Source organism: Phodopus roborovskii, unplaced genomic scaffold, assembly GCF_943737965.1.
Source record: "Phodopus roborovskii unplaced genomic scaffold, PHOROB, whole genome shotgun sequence".
NCBI classification, from domain to species: Eukaryota; Metazoa; Chordata; class Mammalia; order Rodentia; family Cricetidae; genus Phodopus; species Phodopus roborovskii.
The window spans coordinates 32328286-32348349 of NW_026126433.1; the positions used below are offsets into that span (position 1 = coordinate 32328286).

A 20064-nucleotide genomic window follows, 5' to 3' on the forward strand; every position below is an offset into this window, starting at 1 on the left:
TGCATCTAAACTCTCACTATATTTCTTTAGGTGTGCTGTCTGTCTTTAGGACAGTTCAGGAGACTGCTGCAATTGTCTAAAATGACATGACAAAACAGTTAACAGATCAGAAGTTTAAATAAATGAGAAAAACAGTTGCAATGATACAATTCATATTTATTTTGGAACCAAGGCTCATCCCCAAAACTCTGCTTTACCAACCAAGTAGTTATTTACTATAGCAACTTCATTACCAAGATTCCCAAAATTTCCACACACTACAGTGATGAGTTATCAAAGCTTGTGTGTGTGCTGTTACCTGGGCAACATTAAACAGACCTTTCATCTTTACAGAACTAGAGGGTCAAAGAGAAGCTACACTCCTTCAAGCTATGTGTGGTTTTACTCAGAAGCAGTAAGTGTGAAACCAGCAAACAGAAAAGCTGGAGAACTGCCTTCAGTGTTTCAGTCTGATAAACAAACAGAACTTACTGCCATTTATCTTCCTTTCTAGCCACCTAGGGCCCCAGCAGAACAAGGTAAACTTCATACAAGATTTTAAAACATGGTCACTCATACTGGCTGCCAATAATTAATACTGAAATCCAAGAAATCCTTTGGAGTTTAAAGTCAATCCCTCAGGAATGAGAAAATGGTTCAGTAGGTAATAAATCTGCTACAAAAACATGAGGTCCCCAAAACCCAAGAAAATGCCAAGCCCATCTATAACCCCAAAGGTCAGATATGGAGGCAAGGAATCCTGGAACAAGCTGGATAGCTAGACTAGCACAATCAGTTCTAGATTCAAAAGACCCAAGCCATCGGGGAAGACACCAGACATCAGCTTCTGACCTTTATACACACATATCAACCCATATGAACACATGAAAGACATATACACACATGTATACATAGACAAACACATACAGCCTTACTCACTTAATCTCTCCCATCTAGATTTGGTATGAAATTTCTACCTTGATGCCCTAAATTCTAAAGCCACCTAAATCCTAAGTTCAAAAACTAACTTTCTGCCTTAACCAGCAACTGCCTCAAAAATGTAAGACCCAGTCATTTAGAAACCACATTGTAGAAGATCTTTTGAAAATACAATTATGCCCTGCACTGGTATAGCCAATTTAATTCTGTCTAGTGAATGAAGGTAAATGAAAGAAAAACACTAATATCTTCAAAAAAACATTCTGTCTTTCCAACACACTGAGAACCAGTGAACGTCAAGATTTTTCTCTAACACTTAAAATTTTTCTTGTCAAATTTTACTGTAAATATACCTAACCACTCTCAAGGTCGTGTTTTAATCAGGAACACAGTATAGAAAGCTTGTTTAATGCTAAGAAGTACTAAATGACTCTAAATTTAAAATAAAAAAATAAGCCTAAAGTAGAAGAAAAAACATATTCTAGGCTCTTAAGCATCTGAGGGTGACTGACTTTCTCACCTAACTTTTCACTACTCTGCCCTGCCCACACCTCTAAGGCTCTGGTCACCCAAACTCATGGCTCAGGAAGACTTTCCTTCCAAACTCGTCATCTTCAAAACAAGTTCAAATTTCTACCCATTCTTCTAAGCATAGTTAAAATGTCCTTGTCCCCATCCCTATAACTAGAGTAATCTTTCCCATTTCTCTAAATTCTTGTATATCTTTACTGCCCATTACTTTCTGACTTACATTATACTTACATTCACTTATTTACTTCCCCACAAAAATATGAAGGCTTCAAGGTCAAGGACCATGCCTGATCATCTCTATTCAAACTGCTTACTGCTTAACAGAGCACTGGAGCGGAATTAAATGATTGGCTTGGGTTAGGAAAGGTCAGAGTCTCACTAGCTGATGCTTGCCTGTAATCTCACACTTGAGAGATGGATGTAGGAGGATTGGGAGTTCAAGATCATCTCAAAGGGAATTTGAGGTAATCTTGGGCTATGTGAAAGTCTGTCTCTTTGAGGCAGGCAAAAGCAGAGATAATGAGATCCAATCCAGAACCCTGATGATCTTGGGCTTTATGTTTTTGTATTCTCATTTTCAGGTTTAAAAAGTGTACTAACTAGTTTGTATGTCTGTTTGTCCATTTGTTCATTTGTTTTGGATGTTCATGAGGGTATTGCTTTTATTTTAAATGAGGCTGGTAATCCCTGCTTGAGTATAAGATTAATTGTAAAGTTACATTCTAGCATCATTTCATAAATGCCATAAAAAAGAATATATCAAGTGTTTTACAGCCAGTAATGTGCTTTACATTTAATAAATTACCTACAGCAAGGAGTTCAAATTATACTATTTGCTGGCTGTCCGTGGTATAAATAATCCCACTTTGACCAGTCAAGCAAAACTATGACAATATCACACTGAACACAAAGCTAGGTAGAAAGAAATATGCACAATATCTGTTCTAAGTCAATAGCCAATCAGTACAGCACTGAAAAGATAAGGAGTATATCACCAAACTGTTCTTTCAAGAGTGTGTGTGTGTGTGTGTGTGTGTGTGTACACATGTGTACATAAACATGCAGAAGCAAGATATTCAACATTTCATCCTGTGGAGAATAGTGAAAACAGTTTAATAAATGCTAACACAACAATCTCTCCAGTATCCTTCATGTATATAAATCAATAAACTTTATTCATAGTTACATGTCTCTTCATCATAATTCATATCTTTCTTTAAAAGGAAAGTAGTAGACACCTATTGATATCACTGTAAGACAACTAAGTTATAGTAAATAGGCATGTGGTTTAGAAACTATCAGCTAAGGTCAAGGTTCCCTGCCTTTGTTCAAATCCATATGTCTGAAAAACATAATAACCTTAACACAGTGCCACTACTAATACCAATGACTCCCTTTGCCAAGTGTCCTATATTATGAAAAACAAAAATCTCACGTGAACGTGATTCTGATACTGGTGTCAATGCCCCCAACCACTTGAGAAGCCTACAGAGGAAAACCAGTGGAGTTAAAAAAAAAAAAAAAAAAAAAAGAGCAAGTTTTTCATTCCTGATTTTCCCCAAATTCTCAACACAAGTTGCATCTTCCAATGGGACTTCTATTATTAAGAATCCTCTATTTGAATTAGGATGTTAATTAATTTATTCTTAAAAACATGTAGTACTCATTGAGCTTAAAACAGGCAAGCGAAATCATAATTCACAAACTACTGTTTAGACTCCACACTCGGAGAAAAACAAGTTTTGTTGAAATACTTTTTTGACTTCATTTAAGCATACTAAACTGGATAAGGAGCAAAGAAGTTTCCTAAATGTATTTTTGGCTGTACTATGTCTATCACAACAACACTGCAACACTGCCTGTAGCCAGATTTTTCATGAGTATTATTAAAAAAAAAAAAAGTGTGTTTTCTATTTTTAAGACTATTTAAAAAATAAGAAGGCTCAAGCACACTAATAATCTTAACCCAAATCTAAATCTAAATCAACTAAAAAATCTACAGGCTTCCTAGGAATAGCCCCCAAAATTATATTTTTTTTAAATCCAAAAATGAGTCAGCATGAGCATGAACTTGCTATATTCAAACAATTGTGACATTTTGTTGGCTGAATAAGAGAAATATGTAAAGTAAATAAAATTTTAAAAAAAGAAAATGTTGAAATGTAAGTCTGCTTAATTCCATAACTGTCACTAGAATCCACTAATGTCCACATACTTATACCCAATTCAAACATTTAAGTCAAAATACTGTCTACTCTGAAAAGACAGCAGTCAAGAAAAAAAAAATCAGGCTGGAGAGATAGCTCAGGGGTTAAAATAAAAGCACTTGTCCTTGCAGAGAACCCAGCTTTGATTCCCAGCACCATGTGGTAGCTCACAATTATACATAACTGCAATTTCAAGGAATCCAGCACCCTCTTCTGAACTCCAATGGTACCAGGCACATATGTGCTACACAGACAGACATGTGAGCAAACCACTTATACATATAAAGAGATCTTTTTAAATAAAGTTTTAGTACATATACTCAGGTTCAACTCCAATTTTTTCTGTTTCCATTTGTCATGGCAAATGATGTTAAGACTATCTATGAAGAAATCTCTGGGTTGGCCAGGCATCATGGTGAAATACCAGGACTCAAGAAGCAAAGAGGGTCACAAGTTGAAAGTCAGACTAGGTTTCAGGGTAAACTGGAGCCCTGGATGAGTTATATAGCAAGACCCTGTCTCAAAAACTAGGAAAAAAAAAAAAAAGTTCAGTCTTTGGCTGACAATCATCCTCAAACCCCATATGAAACAAGAAGTTATACTTTGGGTCTGATTAATCTCAATGTCTGATATTTTTCTTATTTTGTTTTGGTTTTGGCAATACATTTTATAGTAAAATTTAAAATAATGTTTAAAAGATGTTATAAACATGCAAAACCTGATTGAAACTTGTAAAACATAAGGGTGGGGGGCTCTCTGTTTTGGGATTCCCAAAGGCTACAGTATTGACTTCAATCTCCTAACATCCTCATCTCCATACCACTTAAAGAATGGTGGCTGAGGGCTAGAAGGCTGGCTCAACAGTTAAGAGCACCTGTTGCTCTTGCAGAAGTCCCAAAACCTAAACTACATGGCAGCTCACAACCATCTTTAACTACAGATACAGGAATGTGATCTAGAAGGCTGTTAATCTCTCTCTCCCACATAATATCTGTACTTGGAACAACAGAATTTCCTCTTTTCACTACTCCCCCAGACCTAGGACTTTCAGCTTCACTCCAGTTACTTCTGAAACACAGCAATGAAACCATTTCAAGTTTTGGGTGAGGCAAAGAAAAGTTTTCAGAAGTAGCAAATTCAGAACTGATGAGCTGATAGAAATGAAAACTCTTGTTTCTCATGCTTAATAATATTTTGTCAGTCAAAAATAAATACAGTTGGGCTTGGTGGTCTGTGTCCATATTCCCAACTCTTATGTGGCTGAGGCAGAAGGATTGCTGTGAGTTTAAGGTCAGGGTGGATTACATAGTGAGTTTCAGGACAGTCAAAGCTACCATATAAGACTCTGTCTGAAGAAATAAATAAGGCTGGACAGACAGGCCAGCAGTTTAAGAGCACTAGCTTCTCCTCCAGGGGACCTGGTTTCAATGCTAGGGCCCACATGGTACTAACAACTGTCTGTAACTCCAGGAATCTGAGGCCCTCTTCTGGTCTCCTCTGGCACCAGGCACAGAAAGGGTACACAGACATACATAGAGACAAAACACTCATACACATAAAAATTAAATAAATCTTTTAAAAATAATAAATGTTCCAACAAAAACAGCATAACCTCTCAAATAATAAAAAGAAATGTTATAAATCATGAGGCAATAATCAAACGACCAAAAATTTTCAGAACAGAACAAACATAACATAGAGAACTTTTCCTCTCATGTTTAAAAAGAGAAGGTAAGAAAGCAAGAAACTGACCTCCAGACATATCTTTTGTACCTAGTATGTATGTTTACTATTTGCCTCGACAGCTCAACAGCACTGGAACTTACTATCTTGTCTGCAGCTTCCCAGAGCACAAATTAAGCTTTACAATATCTTACAGATAAGACATGCACAACCACTTCTATTTCTCCCCCAGATGATTTAGTAATATTAGAGTACATCTTGAACTAATTTAGTATGGGCATCAATCTAACTCAAAGTCTTAGCTAGCTTCCCAAGCCGTACAATTTTGTAATAATGTACACATTAAATTCATCTAGCCTTTCTTCTTTTCAACCTCAGTGTCAGTTTCTTATGGAGCATTGAACCATGATATTTAGTATCAGGCCAATTTCCCTTTCCTAGCATCTTATGAACTACTATTTTCCACGAGCAAAACCCACTTCCAATTTGACCATAAACTTCTTGTCTGGACCTTCTGATCAGAACTACTGAATATTCTACAGAAGTGCAGCGCATGTCAAATGTAAACACCACTGGAAGAAAAGTTTTAAGTTTTCATAAAATTCAGCTCTCTGAATTATAACAATCACCTACCTCTTCTCATACACAAGAAAATTTAAATGAGTTAAGATTAACTCTTCCAGTGACAAAATTGCAGGCTTTGAAACCAGTTTTCAAACAGCACTAAACATGTCAAGCAAGTCCTTACCATCAACGAAAGGTAAGCGGTTCGTTTTATTTGCATAATACCATCAATTCTGGAAAATGATCGCCTAAATTTGAGTCTTTTTCTGGTATAACTCTGAGAAGTCCAAAGAGAATACACAAGCACCTTAATGAAACTGTCTTGCGATCAGAAAGGAACTCTTGTCAGTTCAGCCCCCTTGCTCCTGGCCACCTCCCCGCGATGGACAGTGGCCCCTTTCCACATGCTGACGCACTGCCCAGCCTTGCACCGTTGGCGATCAGAGCAAAGAACTAGCCCAGTCTCAGAAACTTTGACTCGATTATAAAGACACGGAGCACCCACAACATACGCGGGGGTGTGGATGGGTGTCTGTCACGACTCTCGCGGTCAATTTTGAAGCAGGACATTTCTTGCAGGTAGGGATCAGCCCAATTAAAAAAAAAAAAAAAAAAAAAAAAAAAGTCTATCCCAGACAGTAAAACCACAAGCATCGCCAGCAGGAGCGGAGCAAAGTGCGCGGGGCGGAGGAAGGGGAAGAGCCAGGGAAGAACACGGGATCCAACAGACGCTTTCAAGTGAGTAAGAAAATAACCCTGTCCACACGCCCCCCGGACTCGGGGTTGCTGGGACTGAGAGCCGGCAGCAGCCACGTCCCGGCAGCCGGCGGCGGGGGCGGCAGCGATGTCAGGAGGGCACAGTTGGAGGCGGCGGCCGCCCAAGCCACCACCCCGCCCCAGGTGAGGGGCGCCAACCCCGCCTCCCGCCCGGCGGCCCCGCCGCGACGAGCAGCCACCCGGAGAACCCGGGTGTCCGGGAGGCGGCCGACGGCGCTGAGCCCGCCGATGCCTTCCGCCCCGGTCCTCCAGCATCCCGGTCCAGGGCCGGGCCTCGCACCCGGACCCTCTCTAGACCAGCCCGGAACCCCCAGACCCACGGACGGCGGCTCCGGGCCGTCAGGCCGCCCTCGGGCCCCTCGAAGGCCCCCTTCCCCTCACCTCACGTCTCCGCGGCCGCTGCCGGAACAACAACTCTGTCAGGCGTCCGAGTCTCGCCCGCCGCCCGGAGCTCTGCGGCCGGGCCCGTCCCGTTCACTCCGCCGCCGCCGAAGCCCAGGGAGGGCGGAGGGAGCGGGGCGGAGGGAGCGGGCTGAGGAGGGGAGAGGACCGCCTGGCAGGAAGAGGCGAGGGAGGGGGCGGACTGAGGAGGAGGCGGGCGGGAGCGCGCCCGCCCGTCCCCCTCGGCGCGGCGTGCGCGCTCCCGAGGGCGGAGGCGCCTTCTTTGCCCAAGACGGCGGCGCGCACGCGCGTACACAACCCCTCCTGACCCGGCTTGGCCCCGAGAGCGCCGAGTACAAACCTGAGCGAAGGCGAGCAAAAAAGAGCAGAGTTGCGCGAGGCCCTCGTGCTGGCGCCTGCCAGTCAGCCCCAGCAGTGACTGAGTTCTAAGATAATTAATTCCCTTCTGAGGAGGCCCTTCCTTACAAACCTGTTTTACATACTTCCAGTCTGTGCAGCCAGTAAGTCACCTCGGACTAACTTTTCCTCGGAACTCTTACTCTTTGCCCTTTGAAAGTGTCTCTGTGCTCCGAAGCACCCCCGTTGATTGGTACCTCCAGACTCAGGCGAGCACATAGGAAAGCGCTGAATACTGCTGTGAAGGCAACAAGGGTCTCACCTTTTATCCTTTAGGAAAATCGATTCTGGAGAACAGATAAGCTAGAGAAGTAGTATCTATTTTCTGCCACAAATGGTGTGCTGATCTTTGAACTGTGAATATCTTCCTTTCTAGATCGAGCAGCCAGAAATGACCTGTCCATTCCCTGAATCGCCTAAGGCATTTTTTTCCTCAGGTTTATGGCCTATAAAGTAACCTTAATCTGTGAAATATTTGAGATTCCACAATTTCTGTGTCTTTCGGGATAAATCCTACCTGGCTTATAGGTAGTATTCAGAAAATGTTACTAGTTTTTTGTTTGTTTATTTGTTTTGATTTTGTTGTTGTTTGGTTGGTTGGGTTTTTTGTTGTTTTTGTTGTTGTTGTTGTTGTTAAATATATCTAGCGATTTGAACTCTTCTTGAGTAGAAAATTCTCTTTTGTTAATAACTTCAATTGCCCTGTTCTTATTGCCCACCCAAATTCAAAAGCTACTCAGAAATGTAACATTGTCAAACGGCTTTCAAACCCAAGTTACTTTACTTGTTTTTCTTAATGTTGAAAGCCTACAGTTGCTAGGGTCATAGCACAGGGTTTTTCCTCCCTGTTGGGTCCTTTCCAGAGGTACTTTTGTTAAGTTCTGTCCGGAGGAGCCTTCCTAACCCTGACCCTGACTCAACAAATGCTGTAAGTTTTGATCCCTAATAAAGTTATGGTTTAAGTAACACAAATCATCTGCTGATTTCCAAGCTACCAGGGTCTCTTTGTAAATGAGCACGAAGCAGATACTGAACCAGGCTCTTTGAGGAGATCAACACACAAGAAAGCCATAGTTTCTGCCTTCTAAATGGAGCGGTTATTTGACAAAAGGGACAATAATCCCAAGCTAGTGCTTGGATCACTTTCTCCTTTTTAATCAGTTCAAGACCCCAGGCCAAAGAAAGGGGCAGATTCACAGTTAAAGTCTGTCTTCTCACTTCAGTTAACATAATCTAGACCATCCCTCACAGGCACACCCAGAGTCTTGTCTCCCAGATAATTCAGTATCCTGTCAAATAACAATATTAACCACTGAAGAAGGCCAGGCACATCTTGTGTCTGGAGGAGAGTGAAAAGAAGTGTTTCTCACTCTGGCCACTGCGATGATGGCTGGATAGTTACTGAAACTACTCTGCTACCATGAAGGAAGCTGGCCTGATGGTGAAGCTGACACATTGCGAAAGAGTTCAAGCTAAGCCTGAAACCTTCTTCTAGATTTAGTCATTTCTCTGAGTCAAGATGCTTTCTTAACTACTTAAAAATTTTAAAACAAGCTCTTTCTCTCGGGCCCGTGGCGCCGGCAAGATGGGCAAGTGCCGTGGTCTCGTAATGCCAGGAAGCTCCGCAGCCACCGACGGGACCAGAAGTGGCATGATAAACAATTCAAGAAAGCCCACTTGGGCACAGCCCTGAAGGCCAACCCTTTCGGAGGTGCCTCTCATGCAAAAGGGATTGTGCTGGAAAAAGTAGGGGTTGAAGCCAAACAGCCAAATTCTGCTATCCGGAAGTGCGTCAGGATGCAGCTCATCAAGAACGGCAGGAAGATCACAGCTTTCGTGCCCAATGATGGCTGCTTGAACTTCATTGAGGAAAACGATGAAGTTCTGGTTGCTGGGTTTGGTCGAAAAGGCCATGCTGTAGGTGATATTCCTGGAGTCCGCTTTAAGGTTGTTAAAGTAGCCAATGTGTCCCTTTTGGCCCCGTACAAAGGCAAGAAGGAGAGACCAAGATCCTAAATTTTGACAGTAGAAACACAGTAAGAAAATTTTCATATTCTAAAAAAAAATTTAAAACAAGTTTAGTTTTTTATTGTTTGAAGTCAAGGCTAAAGTTTTCAATACATATTATGGAAGGAAGAGCCACACATATTATGTCTTTTCCAAGGGTATTTTTTTTTTCCAATGGAATGAATATACGGTATTTGATAAGATTTTAGTTGGTCCTCAAAGGAACTTGTCCACTCTCAGAACACAGACTAAGTTATGTAATGTCTAAAGTTTAAAAAAAAAAAAAAATCTTTTATTTAAGCTGGGTTTTAGTGGTGCACGCCTTTAGTCCCAGCAGTCCCAGCATTCAGGAGACAGAGGCTGGAGGATCTCTGTGAGTTCGAGGCCAGCCTGGTTTACAGAGCAAGTTCCAGGACAGGCTCCAAAGCTACACAGAGAAACCCTGTCTCAAAAAAAAAACTTTTATTTAAGTTATGTGCTCTATTTAAATCAACTTGCCCTAATAAAAGCACTTCATGACTCTAATTAGTAACCATGTATGTGTGTTTAATATGTATGTTTTTTTTATATATTTTTGTTTTGTCAGGTGTAGGGTTGGGGGGTTGTCAGGTGGGGTGGGGAGTATGCTCCTGGTGTACACTCAGAAGCCAAAGAGGTTGCTGAGTATCTTCTTCTATTGCTCTCTACCTTATTCTCTTGAGACAGAGTCTCTTCATAAGCCAACAGCTTTTATTTTTTGGCTAGGCTGGCAGCCAGCAGGCTCCAGCAAACTTCCATCTCCATTTCTGACCAACACTGGGGTTACAAGCATACACGGCCACACCTGGAATTTTTTGTTTTGTTGCTGTTCCTTGATACTGGAAAGATTAGATAAACAACACTGGTGAGCCAGGCAGTAATTGCTCATGTCTTTAATCCCCAGCACTTGGGAGGCAGAGGAAGATGAATCTCTGAGTTCAAGGACAGCCTAATCTGCAGAGTGAGTTTCAGGGTAGCCAGGGCTACCCAGAGAAACCCTGTCTCAAAGAAAGAAAGAAAAAAAGGAAGGAAGGGAGGGAGGGAGGGAGGGAGGGAGGGAGGAAATTAGAAAAAAGAGAAAAAGAAAGGAATAGGACACTGGTGACACCGGCTACCTGAAGATAGGAGAGTTAGCAAAAGGAAAACTTCCCTCCTTCCATTTTATTTAAAACTGAGATTCAAAGAAATCTAGAGAAATCACAGTAAGTCTATATTAAAGTCATCCTTTAAGACTGAATAAGGACACATTCAGCCAGCCAGGGGTGGGGGCTCTGCCTGTAATCCCAGTACTTAGGAAGCAGAGGCAGGAAAATAACCACAAGTTCATGACCAGCCTAAGGTACAAAGTGAGTTCCAGGACAGCTTGGCCTACAATTTGAGAACCAATCTCAAAAGAAGAAGAGGAAGAGCAGGAGGAGGAAGAAGACATTCACCACCAACAGCAATGACAAGCACAACATGGGTCAAGCAATATGTTTATGGGAACTAGAAAATGTTCTCAGTCATTAGAGAGACAAGCAGATTGTAAATGTCTCCTGAAGAACAGCTGACTTACTATTTATATAACAGTAAGAAATAAAAATGACACCAATACCTGGTAGAAATACCTGAAATTCATCTCACTATCAGCTTACTTTTCTTTATCTTGGACACTGACCCTCTTTAGTAAATAACAAAACTACCTTGGAGGGAAGAGGGCAGGGGGAGTGTATGTCTAATCAGCCCCTAAGAGATGGCCCACCCCTGAAATAGTGTCAGGGCTTCTTTTGTATCATAAAAAAATGTTTCAGTAGAGAAAATAGTATGGTAAGTGTTGCAGGATATTTGTACACTGTGTGAAGATGTGTTGCTATGATTGGTGTAATAAAAAGCTGAACAACCGAGAGATAGGCAGGAGAGATAGGCAGAACTTCCTAACAGAGAGAAGAAGGGGAGACGCAATCAAGACTCAGAATGAGTCCGACACACAGAATGGGAGAGAAGTAAAAGCCACATGGTAGAATGTAGATTAACAAAAGTATGGGTTAATTTGAGTTATAAGAGCTAGTGGGCAAGCCTAAGCTAAGGGCCAAGCTTTCAAAATTAATAAGACTCTGTGTCGATATTTGTAGGCTGGCAGTCCCAGCAAGAAAGCATACTATAGATAAGTTCTCTTGTGCCCATTACTCACCTTGAACAATTATCAAAATATGGCTACTCTCCACATCCCCATTCCCCACACAAATTTCACTGGCAAACATTTCCATGTATAGTCCTAAAAGCTAAAGAATCTTTTATTGGCATCAGTAAAACCCACAATATGCAGGATAGATAAGCAAGTTCCTTCAAAAACTAGACTGTATAAAGTTAAGTAGGAAGATGTTAGGTTCACTTGGATATTGATATTGCCTTCTTAATATATTTTTTGTTTCTTTTTAGCAGGTTTATAAAGTATAATTAAAATACAATTAGCTATACATTTTTGAAATGTAAAATTTGACAAATTTTGGCATGTATCTGAAAACATCACCACAAACAAGACAATGAGGTTATTCGGTCCATTCAGTCTCATCTCCCACGCCTTCAGGCATCCATGTTACTATATATTAGTTTGCATTTAACATTTTCTAGGGCTGGGGATCTAACAGTTGTTAGAGCATTTGCCGAGCATGCACAAAGCCCTTGTTTGCTCTCCAGCACCATATAAACCAGATATAGTAGCTTACACCAACATATCCGGCACCTGGATGGAGTTCAAGGCTGGATGTAAGAAATTCAAGATCATCCTCAGCTCCATAGAGAGTTTGAAATCACCCTGGCATGAAACCCTATCTCAAAAATAAGAAAACTTGCCATAAATGGAAGTATAAAATATATTTCTTTATGTTGCTTTTTCTACCATAATTATTGTGCTTATTGTAATTTACGAATTTATCTGTGTTGCTGTTATGTATTTCCTTTTAGTCTCTCAGTCTCACAGCATGCATTTAATTCCTTTTCATGGGAGCCATTTGGCTTTAGCCTGTGCTTAAGTTCACTGTCATACTCTGCTTCTGTTTTATCTACAATGTAAAAATAACCTTTGTTGCTGTTGTTGCTGTTCAAGCTTGACAAAATATTTTTTTCAACTTTTTGTTTGTTTGTTTGTTTGTTTGTTTGTTTCAAGACTGGGTTTCTCTATGTAGCCCTGCCTGTCCTGAAACTCACTCTGTAGACCCGGCTGGACTCACACTCAGAGATCCACCTGCCTCTGCCTCCCAAGTGTGCCACCTGGCTCTTCAACTTTTAAAGTATCTAGCATATATATAATTTTGGAAAATTATAGGGTCTTCTCTTGTCAGCCTAGTTTAACATATGTTTCTGACTTAGATTAATTTTTAACAATGTAAAAGGATTCTATTGAAACGGAGTATGTTTTAACAAAATAAATACAAAATAAAACAAAAACCATTGCATTGAAGTTGGACAAGTTAACCCAAGAGAAGGCACAAGAATCAGAAACTGATTCACTCACACACTCAGGAGTCCCATAAATTACTAACCTGAAGCTATAATATATGCAGAAGACCTGGTGCAGACCCATGTAGGTCTGGTACTTGCTGCTTCGGTCCCTGTGAGTTTATATAGCTTTGCTTACTTGACTTAGAGGACCTTGTTCTCCTAGTGTCCTCCATTCCCTGTGACTTTCACATTCTTTCTGCCTCCTCTTCTGCAGGTTTCCCTGAGCTCTGAAGGGAAGGATTTGATGGAGACCTCCCATTTAGAACGGTGTGTTCCAAGGTCTCTTTCTCTGTGTGATGCCTGGATGCAGACGTATCTAGTTGTTCCATCTGCTGCAGGAGGAAGCTTCTATGATGATGACTGAGTAACTGATCTATGAGTATAGCAGAATGTCATTAGGGGACATTTTATCAGTACGTTTTTTTTTTCTTTTAATACCAGCATTATTTAGGTTTACCCTAGGTCCCTAGCCTATCTAGTCTCAGGTTCTCGCTCACCCAAGCAGTATTGGATATGGGCTCCATCCTGTAGAGTGAGCCTTAGCCAAATCAGGGATTGGTTGGTTACTCCCATAAGCTTTGTGCCAACATTACACTAGCATATTTTGCAGGTAGGACAGTATTGTAGAACAAAGAGTTTGTGGCTGGATTGAAGTTTACATTTCTCTTTCAGTAGCCTGCAGAGTACCTTTCCATACTAAAGACACTAGAATGCAGGACTGAAGGGGAGATGGGGTTGAAGGACGAAATGTGGGGAAAGGCAGCTAGATTTGAGGGGCAGAATGGAAACAGTACAATGGAAACTTCATAAAATATATGAAGGTGATCCTAATGAAGCTTCAAATAATGAAGGAGATGTAGTTCCAACTAGCCATCTCTTGTCACCAAACGAAGCTTCCAGTACTGGGACTGGGTTCCATCCAATTGAGTTGCTGGCCAAAGAGATCCCAAGGAAATCCTCAAGCAACCTAGACTGTCCCCAAGACTATCGGTTGCTACACAAACTGACAGCAAGGTCCCATTACAGTACACATTACACACATAACTCATTGAAAGTGGAGAGGCTGAGCTGGTGTCTACATAGAAAATGAATCTTCTAAAGCACTTCTTTAAATTAACATACTAAGTAATAGATTTCCTTATGGCATACCTACTTTGTTGGTCTTCCTCCCCAACCCCACTACCCCTTTCCCTGCCAGCTTCCTGCTGGTCCCTCCCCCACAATAGACCCTACTCTGCTTTCATGTCACTTAAATTCTATTACTCTTTTCCCCTCTTCCTTAAGACTTCTTTTTTCTTTCTGTGCTTTGCATGGCTTCAGGGACTTCCCCCAACTGCCCCCCCAGGCTTATTATCTACAAATAAACAAGGACTTATGATAATTAAATACAGTGAAACAAAAATTTAGAGATTGCCATTAGGAACAGTCTCCATATAGGAACAGCCTTCAGGCTGTAAACATCTGGGGGGAAAAAGGTACAGTAGACATTTTATGCACACACTATCAGCCTTCACACTTGGACCCAAGGAAGGCTTTGCCATCTCACTGAAGGCTTTGCCATTTCTACTAGGGCCAAGGTATTGGAATCCTTAACAAGACCATGCCCATGTTAACAATACACATAATCTCAGGACTTCATTTACTCCATACAGTTCCCTTTCCAGATTCATGACCTATACCAGAACACACACATAAGTACCCATATTAGAAAATGAAAACTAGAATTCATATATGAAAAAAAACATGCAATATTTGTCTCTTGAGTCTGGGTTACTTCACTTAGTGATTTCCAGTTTTGTCACCTTTGCTGCAAATGTCATAATTGTATTTTTCTGTACAAGCCAATTAAATTCCTGTGTGTGTGTGTGTGTGTGTGTGTGTGTGGGTAATACATTTTATCCATTCCTAGTTATATTTTCTGTGAATAGTGCATAAACATTGATGTGCAGTATCTGTGTGGTAGGACTTGGTATCCTTTGGGTAACTGCCCAGGAGTGACATAGCTGGGTCATATGGTAGTTTTATTTTTAGTTTTTTAAGAAACCTCCATTCCATGGTGGCTGCATCAGTTTACACACCCACCAGCACTGAATAGAGAGCAGCTCTCTGTTCCCTCTGTTTCATTGTGAGAAGAAGCTCTATAGTCACAGAGGTGGCCTTCGGCTGTGTAGATGTGGTGTCAGCCATTTCAGCAGGGCAATTCCTCCCTGGTGGTTTCCCTACATCAATTTGTCCAAACACTGCTTTAGCAGTAAAATCTAAAATCCCTTGAAGTGTTTGTAACAGACCTAGTAAATTCTAGGGTTTAGACATTTAAAAATAGAGCCCTGACATTTCAGACCACCATGTATAAACCACCATGACTGGTTTATACAGCACTGGGAATAGAACCCAAGGCTTTATGCATGCTAAGCAAGCACTTTACAAGACTGAGCTACAGTCTCTATTCTTACACCTTTTGGTATATTTTAAACTATGTAATCATTTTTTATTGAATCCTATCACTGATTTGTGCCTCACTTTGAACACATACCCTCCCCCACCACTGCCAGGGTAACTGATTTTTCTCTTCTGTGTCCCCACAAGACATCCAGTTTTGTCTACCTAAGACCCTTTTGTTGTTGTTGTTGTTGTTCATGACTAGATGATGACATCACTGGAAAAACAAAAAAAATCATGTCTTTTTTCTAAGCACTACTAAGATATTAGTGCTTGAATGATAGAAGGAGGAAACACATCCTCAAATCTGTGCTAAAAATTTCTAAGCTATTTTCTCTTCTCAGTGAGTCAGAGCTTAAATAAGATAGCAGGTTATTGAATTTTCTTACATGTAGCTAAACAATTCTCTTTCTTTTGTTTCAAGTGGCTCTTAAATACTTGCCTCAATATCTCCTGCTACTTAAGTAACAGAACTCCAGATTTATTCAAGATTGAAGGAACAAAAATAAATGACTATAGTCCTTGGCCTCCCTTGCATCCATGAAATGAGCAAATGGGGGAACTTTCCTCCAAAGAGAGGAACTGGGCTCCTCTTTCTCTCTTTCTTCCCTCCTACTACCTAGAAAACAGGTATAATGGTGTACTCTAATGACCATCTCAAACTAGAGATCAGGGACCACTCTGAGAGTTTAAATAGTTTCATAATAATACAATTCCTTTCCATTGAAATTCTCCATTTAGGTGCAGGCTATCTGGAATAATAGCAAATATAAGACTTTGAATGAAGGCCTGAAAAGATGGCTCAGCAACTAAGAACTATACTGCTCTTGCAGAAAACCTAGATTCAGCTCCCAGCACCCCCATGGTAACTCATCATTTGTAACTCCAATTCCAGAGGCTCCAACATTGTCTTCTCACCTCCCCAGGCTCCTGCGCACACACATATGCACACAAATTCATGTGTACATAAAATAAAAATAAATCCTTTCTCTAAAAAACTGAATAATCAAAAGTAACTTTGACCTGTAAAAACGGCTGAGTGGTTAAGAGTGCTTACTACTCTTCCAGAGTCCTCAGCACCTACAGGTAGCTTACACTCACTTCTGGCATCCTTGGCCACCAAACATATACATGGTGCACAAATACACATAGACAAAATGCTCATATGTAAATAAAAAGAATGTTTCAAAAATAAATTTGCAGCAGGGCAGTGGTGGCATAGTTCGAGACTACCCTAGTCTACAAAGTGAGTACCAGGACAGGCTCCAAAGCTACATAGAGAAACCCTGTCTCAAAAAACAAACAAGCAGACAATAAATTAATATAATTTGCATGAGAATTTCAGTAATTTTTTTATCTCAATAACCATCAAGTAAAGTGCTTGTTGAACAAGCCTGCTGACCTAGATTCAGTCCCCGGAACAGACAGTGAAAGTACAGACTACCAAAGTTGCCCTGTGATGGTCATGCCATGGCACACAAGCATGCACAAACACAGAAAGTAAATAAATATAATTATAGGATAAATAAAATGTATGGTGATAAATCATTTATGATTTAATAAAGCTTTCCTGAGACTCAGAATGTAAAGCTAGCCACAGCCATAGAGGCCAGGCAATTGTGGTACACACCTTTAATCCCAGCAGCCAAACTAGTTAGCCGCTGAGGCTGAGCAGTGGTGGTATACTACTTTAATCCCAGCACTAGAGAGGAATATAAACAGGAGTTTAGGGTCTCATGCAGCACTCAGTCTCCAGTCACACTGAGAACAGGATCGCCCCAGTCTTGGTAGAGGTAAGAACTCTCTAGTCGTTGGCTGCTTTGCTTTTCTGATCTCCAGCTTGAAATACAAAGATGTACTAAATAAAAAAATGGTTGGTTTGATATTCCTTTTATTACAAGTGTTACTCTCAGAGGTGGTAAGATAACGACTGCAAACCCAAATTATCATAGATTAATTAAAGCAAGCTTTTTTCATTCCTGAACAAGGGATGCCCACCCTGCCCCCACACAAGGCACAGTTTGAGAGGTCAGCATTGGATGTGAAGAAGACAAGGTTTTTATAGTTCAGGGTAGGGGATGTCCAAATGGGGGTTTGATGGGCAAAATAGACATGGCTACAGGAGCAGAACATAAGCATAACAAGTTAGTTCTAACAACCTCCTATAAACAAAGACATGATTGCAAGGTGGGCATAACAACAGGTAGCCATGAAATCCTTCTGAAACAAAGGTAGGATTGCAAAATAGTTATTAACTTTTTGAAACAAAAACATGTTTGCCATTCCTGGAACAGACAGTACAGAACCATTTGTTGTTAGGGTTACAGGCAGGGCATATCTGAATCCCTTGAGAAACAGGGGTTTAATCACAATAGGAATGAACTTAGTTTGCCTTTCCTTTAAGATGGCTTTTAAGCCCAAGATTGAGGCAGGCTGTTTATTTATAAGTGCTTGCATTTTCCATGCTTTTTGATTGATTTTGTCATCACAATCTTTATTTTCCTTTTTATCAGCATATATTAATTGTGAAGATTAATGGATTTCCATTATGACTTTTTCATGTAAAATATAAGATTTAATTTTTGTTTAGAGAGGTTTTTTTTGTTTGTTTTTACAATGCTGGGGATCAAATGTTTACTTATCCCATAAAAATTGAGCGCTTTGCATTTCATTTATTTCAGGAGTCTACTGTAGTTGTTGGTGAATAGAACTAGCACAGGAATTTTAAGGCTATTTGGTTTTCTGTTTGTATGGTTGGTTGGTTTTTGATTCTTCGAGACAGTTTCTCTGTGTACCCCTGACTGTTCTGGAACTCACACTGTAGACCAGTCTGTCCTCAGAACTCAGAGGTCCACCTGCCTCTGCCTGTGAGTGCTGGGATTAAAGGTGTGGACCACTACTGTGTAATGGAAGGCTTTTGTTTTATAAATGTGGAGTCAATATGCTTTGAAGGTTCTGAAAGGTCTCCACTTTTCTAATAGGCCAGTAGGAACTGGGTCACTAGTCAAAACATAACTGTATTCTTGAATTATCTCAGTAAGTGAGGATTTCCCCATGCCCTCTGTCACAAATTCCAACAAATCTCATGACTTTTCTGTTTGCTTGGAGAAAATAGAAAGTCTTGAATTTTTAAATCACAAAAATTCAACCTCAGTTAACACTTAGGAGGGAAAGCTTTAGAGGAAAGGAATATAAGCAGTTTTCTTTTCCTTTTTCTTTCCCCCTCAAGTTCTTCCTTTCTCAGTGGCTGATGTTAGAGATTGGGGTTGGAGCTTAAAAAAGAGGGAAAAAGAAAAAGGGAGCAAATAGGTGCTGTGAAATATTATTTTAACCAAGCAAAGATGTGTTACATTTGTTTATGCTGTGGAATATTACTTTAACTGTGTAAAGGTGGGTTACTTTTCTTTTGCTGCATTTGTTTAACGATGTGAGGATGTGTCTTTAATCATGTAAACATGAGTTGAATCTGTTTCACTTTCCCTGCCTTAGGTACCTGATTGGTCTAATAAAGAGCTGAACAGGCCAAAAGCTAAGCAGAGAAAGGATAGACATGGCTGGCAGGAAAAACAGGAGGAGAAATATAGACTCAAGAGAAGGTTGAGAACCAGAGACATGCCCTGAGCAAGAAGCCAGGCAGCGAACAAACAGACAAAATAGTAGTAAAAGTATGATATACAGAAGTAAGAAAGGTAATAAGCTCTGTGGCAAACAGTAGAGAAACGGGTTAATTTAAGTTAAAAGAGTTAGCCTGAGCATTCAAAACTAATAAGTCTCTTAGTGTCATAATTTGGGAGCTGGTTGGTGGCCCAAAAGAAAAAGCCTGGTGCAGATAGGTCCTAATTGGGCGGACTGCAGTGACCTGGCTTTGTATTCTCTGGGGTTGACAGGTGTTTGATGCTGACTCTTTCTTGTGGGCATTCATGTGAGTTTCTCAATGCTTGATCACTGACTAGTACAAGTCCTTTACTTTCTGTGATATGGGCCATATACTTTATTTCTCTGCCTGCCATTTATCCATTACCATGATTACTTTGTTTTGTCTGGAGGGGATGTTTGATGGCTTTCTTGTTTTTCATCTATGCCATATTGTTTTTTGACAGCCCAATTGACATCCCAGGCAGTTTTCTTGGGCAAGAATATAAAGGACCTCTGTACTGGCTTTCCCTCCTGCGTAATTAATATCTGGACCATCAAATGCATTATGCATACTTTCTCTTGACCCATGGAAGGGGCTGTTTGATCCTAATATAGTTGGGTAGATCCTCCCCAATAAGAAAAACGGCAACCAGGCAGTGGTGGTGCATGCCTTCAATCCCAGCACTTGGGAGGCAGAGGCAAGTGGTTCTTTGTGAGTTCAAGGCCAACCTGGTCTACAGAGCAAGTACCAAGCTGCTCAGCATTCACTTTCTGGCCCTCAAAATTCTCCTGAGCAGCCTTTAAACTATAGTTCTCTAAGATTCAGTAAGAAGGCCTACATTGAAAGGGCAAACACCTGCTCTCCATCCTATTGAGAGGGACAGGGGATTGCATAGTCAGACTCTCTCTCTCTAAAGAGCACCTGCACATATGTACTCTCTGTTTCCACTGACTGACCTTTGTGGTTTTTAAGATCCACCTAGCCAATGGAAACTTGTTTTGAATT

At 40.7% G+C, this 20064-nt stretch overlaps 1 protein-coding gene and 1 pseudogene across 1 annotated transcript in view; one reads left to right on the plus strand and one right to left on the minus strand.

Annotated features, from left to right (window-relative positions):
* Window positions 1–7192, minus strand: part of Rabgap1l (RAB GTPase activating protein 1 like) — a 569277-nt gene extending 562085 nt beyond the window's left edge. Inside the window, exon 1 of the mRNA XM_051186069.1 lies at window positions 7062–7192. The gene's annotated coding sequence lies outside the window, so the exon portion shown is untranslated. The remainder of the gene's footprint in view (window positions 1–7061) is intronic.
* A 1845-nt stretch (window positions 7193–9037) lies between these two features.
* Window positions 9038–9512, plus strand: LOC127223229 (40S ribosomal protein S23-like; annotated as a pseudogene).
* The last annotated feature ends 10552 nt before the right edge of the window (window positions 9513–20064 follow it).